Source organism: Xenopus tropicalis, chromosome 7 (assembly GCF_000004195.4).
Source record: "Xenopus tropicalis strain Nigerian chromosome 7, UCB_Xtro_10.0, whole genome shotgun sequence".
In the NCBI taxonomy this organism is placed as follows: domain Eukaryota; kingdom Metazoa; phylum Chordata; class Amphibia; order Anura; family Pipidae; genus Xenopus; species Xenopus tropicalis.
This window is the reverse complement of record NC_030683.2, coordinates 117,493,577-117,499,576: the sequence shown is the minus strand read 5'-3', so window position 1 is coordinate 117,499,576 and position 6,000 is coordinate 117,493,577.

Genomic DNA, 6,000 nt, shown 5'->3' with positions numbered 1-6,000 from the left:
TGCAAATGGAAAATACCCTCAGTCCAGTGCAATTTTTAGAGAATAGAAGCCAGACCCGGAGTTCCAGGTTAGTGTTAAAGTCACGGGGCGGGGGGTCGATAACAACTGGCACCCTACTGCGAATTTGGCTTCAGTTGTCCTATAAAATGCTGACATCAAGGAAGCCTTTGTGCTGTGTGAGGGCCATGAAATGCCTATAGAGGGCTGTGTCTGATTATTGTCCCTCAAGCTAAAGGCTTTGTATGTCCAAAGCATGTGGGACACACCAAACTGCACAGCAGGACCCAATGCGGGTGGGTACAGATCCTGTAGTGGCACCTTTACTGATTCCTGGGATTGCCACAACCCTAAATAGAAGAACCCTAGGGGCTTACAACTATATTTGAAACATGGCATGATCATTGCTTGCTGATTAACCACTTACAGTCGAGCGAGCATGTTGTGGCCTTGGGGTCACATTTAAACGTCTTTGTGTTTCATCACCATTGCCTCGTGCCGCATTGTGTTTGTTAAATATATAGGAAATATCAGGTGAACTAGGAAGGGAATTGTTTGCAAGAGCGTGAGTATTCTATTGCTGCTGTTTCGTAATTACACACAGACTTCAAGGAGAAAGGTGTCACAATTATCCCAGGGACACCCTTGCGCTTTGCCCTCCGGGGGCAGAGGAACTAGTTCAGCGACTACAGATCTGTGTGTCTTAAGGGGTATGAATAATATATGGTGCATATGCAGAAGTGTCAGGTTGTGGGTCTGCTGTATGCCTCTAGGTACTAGTGCCCCCAAACTGCAGAACAAGTAGGTGGAACCCTCCGTCCCCCCACATTTCTTAACTCTATCTTTGGGACTGTGTATATTTATATTTTTTGTAATTATTTCTAGTAGTGATGCACCTAATCCATTATTTTTGGGTTTGGCTGAACTCCGAATCCTTTGTGAAAAATTTTGCCGACATTGGATTCAGCTGAATCGGAATCCTGCTGAAAAAGGCAGAATCTTTGCCGAATCCTGGATTCGGTGCATCCCTAATTTCTATGTTTATTGCATAGAACAGTGATCCCCAACTAGTGGTTCGTGAACAACATGTTGCTCCCCAACCCCTTGGATGTTGCTCCCATGGACCCCAAAGTAGGTGCCATTTTTGAATTTCTGGGTTGGGGGCAAGTTTTGATTGCATAAAACCCAGTGTAAAGCCAAATAGAGCTTTCTATAGGCTACCAGTCCACATAGAGGCCACATAAATAGCCAATTATAGCTCTTATTTGCACCCCCAGGAAATTTTTCCATGCCTGTGTTGCTCCCCAACACTTATTTCATTTGAATGTGGCTCACGAGTATAAAAGGTTGGGGATCCCTGGCATAGAAAATGAGTTTGTTCCTCCCTAATACATAGCACCATATGCATGTAGCACTAAGTACATGTGTCTAGGCAGAACTGGGCATGGCCAAGGCCTTGAAGGGGAAAAACATAACTAAAAGAACAAATTACAAATCTAATTGTGAAATAATTGCAGATATTTTTACTACTGTATATCCATTAGGAATATCCAGTGACCCTTCAGATGTAACAGTAGTACTGCAGCTAAGTGCACCCAGGGGTGTAACCACAAAAAAGGATTTCAGGGGGGCCACGGGTGTCCTGCAATTTAACAGCCTTTTTCCCATTTTGCCACTGGCCCAGTCCGACCCTGCTTGGTTTCTTTATATCCCTCCCCAGGTAGAGGGTTGGCCTAATGCATTGCCCAAGGCCCAACCATATTATTTTTTTACTAATCATCTGACATTATTAGGGAGGCAATAATAAATAATTGTATATATTTGTAGGGCAGAGCTTGGTTTCCCAGCCTGGCTGAGTGCTTATGTGGCGGATACAGAAAGCTTTGCATGTGAGAGGCACGTGGGCTCTGTGCTGCATCTGTGCTCAATAAACTGTCCTGGACATTTTGCAGATGCAACACATGGAAATATTTGCACATCAAACAAAGGAACATTATCTGTGTGTATGGAGAACGTTACATAAGCAACAATCTCCTAAATCTGTCAGGGTTGGTATCATTTGGTGCAATTCAGGGCTGCGGTTTTAGTTGCCAAAAACATGGCAGACAATTGCCCCAAAGGGCAAGACATTTCTGAGATCAGTTTTACAGTTTGCTACTGAATGTAACTTAGGCATGCAATATGGCAGCTCTCACTCACCTATTTAATTGCAGAAAAGGAAAGTTGAGCATTACCACTACTTGTAGAAATAATCAGTATGGCTAAGCCTTACATGGGTTCATTCCCATTCAGGTTTCCACTCTGAGCTGAGCTCAGCAGTCCATTACCATGGGTCATTGTTTTACCATTAGGTGGGCTTCTGATCTCCCTTTAAAAGCTGCAGTGTCTGCTAACAGACTACTGTCTGTACAGGTGGGCTACCAACCCTTTAGGGTAAAGTAATAGAAAATAACAGTTGGGAAGCCCTATTTTTTTGCATGTCAGAGTTTTTGTCTTACCAGCATGTAAACACATTTCCAGGCACTAGGCTCCCAGGCAAATCACTCGGACATATCTTGTTTTGTGGGAATGGCCTTGGCTTTGGAGCCGGTTGAAGGCTGGTTAATAAGGGGCTTGTTTGGATTACACTCAGGATGACAAACAGTATCTGTAAAGGGAACATAATAAAAAGATCGCTGCTCTAACAGAATAGTGCTGCATATAATCTGATTATACGAGTTATTGCACACAAATAAAAAGCCACCAAAATTACTTTCTGCAGCACCTGTTGATCTGAATGGTGCTCATTAGACTTGGGCACTTGGGCATTTCCCATCCAAGCCAAGGGGAGATGGTGGCATAGCTATTTTCCCTTCCAGATCCTGTTAGTAATCCATCATGTAATCCAAACAAGCCCCTTATTAACCAGCCTGCAACCAGCTCCAAACCCAAGGCCATACCCACAAAACAAGATATATTCTAGTGATTTGCCTGGCAGCCTAGTGCCTGGAGACGTGCTCAAACATACAGAACAATGGGCCTTCCCTACTGTTATCACTTTACCCTAAGGGCTGGTAGCCCGCCTGTACAGACAGAACTCATTATTCCTGTTAGTTGACAATGCAGCTTTTTAAATGACCAGCAGCCCACCTTGTGATAATACAATAACCATAGTAATGGACTGCTGAGCTGAGCCTGACACTTATTGGTTTATGCCTCTGTATAGCGGCATATTGATTATTGCTACAAGTGGCCCAGAATGCTCAGTTTTCCTCTATAGCGAAGAGATGCCATATTGCTTGCCTCAGTTACACACAGTGTCAAACTGTCAAACTCAGTTAAACTAATCTCAGAAATCACCTGCCTTTTGGGACCATTGTCTACCATTTTTTTGGCAGTTTAAAATGCAGCCTTAAATTGCCCCAATGATAGTGTGTAAATTGGGCTCCTTTCCCCAAAATATTTGTTAGAAAAAGCAGCTTTGACGACATCAGCACACCCCAGCAAGGTTGCACAACCTGCTCCATCAATATTTATGCCCCCAACCTCCAACCTTCTTATACCCACTAAATTTTTAATTCTAGGGCTTCTACTGGCACACCTCCCATTATTAATATTTTCATTCACAGGGCCCCATACAATGTGCAAAGTGCAAAAAAGATGAAGTTGGGCATTTTGTGCACTTTGCCCACTAAATGGAGCATTCAATAAGCACTCAGTAAGGGCAGGCAGGGAGGGAATGTAAACATCCCTTATCCTACCCCATATTTTGCACATCTTTCAGGTACAGAGCAGCAGAACATGCAAACCGCATCTTGGGTTGCCACCTGGCCAGTATTTTACCAGCCTGGCTGGCAAAAATAATGCTGGATATACAGCTACTAATAACCGCATCGGGGCTTTGCCTATAGGGAAGCTGGTAAGGACAGGGCTGTGCTGTCAGTCCTGATGCTGCCCCTTAGTGCTCCTGCACTTATGTCCCAAGGGTCAAAAATGACCCCTATTGTTACCTTGTTAGGCTGCAGATAATGATTAGAATACACCTTGGGAAAACACAACACAAGGGTAACTTTCTGCTCTGCCAGTCTAGGAATGATAAGTAGCCGTCGGACTGGGCCAGATTACGTGGTACGGTGAAAAAAGTGATTCACTTCCCCTTGGCAGTGATATAAGTGATACAAGTGCTTGTGACTGTGCACTGAGACATGATAGTGCACGTGCCATTGCCAGCACTTAGCGTTTAGGTATGTGTATAAATAATGCATTCCTGCCTGTGTGTGACTGTGTGACTAGTAATGGGCAGTTATGTAAGGGTCACGGCACACGGGGCAGCAGGTAGGAAACAAATGCCCTTCTCTGTCTTCTACCACTTGCCATAGAACTCTATAGGAAATGTGTAAAATCTGTGTGGGCGGATAAAAAGACCATATCGCTGGTGCCGCAGAGTAAATGACATGTAAGCAAACCCGGAACTAGGGGCAAAGATGGGAGGGGGTTATGGCTTGCAGGCAGGGCACCTGGCCAAGAAATATGGCCTTGGGCACGAGTACTACTTTCCCTAGCTCTGTATGTAAACTATAGTGAGCAGGGCCCCCCTTACCTCTTGTATCAGCTGTATTTCTATATGTAATATGGTTGTTCATTGTATATAACCATTGTACAATGCTGAGGAATATATTGGCACTTTATGTACAGGTATAGGAACAGCTATCCAGAAAGCTTGGGAGTCAGGACCTGGGGTTTTTCGCATAACGGGTCTTTCAGTACCTTGGATCACTGGACCTTAAATCTGTTAACGGGGAGATTAGTCACCTAAGAGATTTATTGTGGGCAACTAATCTCCCCATAGAACATTACCTAAAAATCATTTAAACATTAAATAAACCCAATAGGGCTGTTCTGCCCCCAATAAGGGGTAATTTTATCTTAGTTGGGATCAAGTACAGGTACTGTTTTATTATTACAGAGAAAAGGGAATCATTTAACCATTAAATAAACCCAATAGGGCTGTTCTGCCCCAATAAGGGGTAATTATATCTTAGTTGGGATCAAGTACAGGTACTGTTTTATTATTACAGAGAAAAGGGAATCATTTAACCATTAAATAAACCCAATAGGGCTGTTCTGCCCCAATAAGGGGTAATTATATCTTAGTTGGGATCAAGTACAGGTACTGTTTTATTATTACAGAGAAAAGGGAATCATTTAACCATTAAATAAACCCAATAGGGCTGTTCTGCCCCCAATAAGGGGTAATTATATCTTAGTTGGGATCAAGTACAGGTACTGTTTTATTATTACAGAGAAAAGGGAATCATTTAACCATGAAATAAACCCAATAGGGCTGTTCTGCCCCAATAAGGGGTAATTATATCTTAGTTGGGATCAAGTACAAGTTATGGTTTTATTATTACAGAGAAAAAGGAAATCACTTTTGAAAATCAGAATTATTTGTAAGATGGCCTTTGCATAATTGCAAACTTTCAGTTTCTGTATAACCTATCCTATACCTGTAGTAATAACAATAATATGTCATATGTTAATATTTCAGCAGCCTTTACAGAGAGGCTAATGTCAAACAGGGCATTTTCCCTACCGGTGGATGGGGATTTATTTTTACATTGGCACCCAGATGCCCATCACTAAAGTGCCAGCCTATTGTAGAAAACAAAAAAGTTTTCACTTGTTTCTGTCCTCTGCCCAATGTCAGACACTTTCTACAAAATCCAGAGGTACAGCTGTGTTAGAGGGGATAATATCCTTCTCCACCTCCACTGGGACATAACATTTATTGTGCCCCCCTCTGCCCAGTGACAGGCTGATGTGATAGGGTGAAGACTCACAGAGCTACTAAGTAGCCGCTACTTGTCATGGCTACTAAAAGTCAGAAAATCCCCTGCCATAGACAATAATGAGAATTGCCTCTGCTAAAACACAAGTAGAGACAGTTATCAGTAAATGATCAGCATTGTTATTTTCTGTAGCCGTGACGTAGCTGCTACTAGTAGCTCCGTGAGTCTTCAC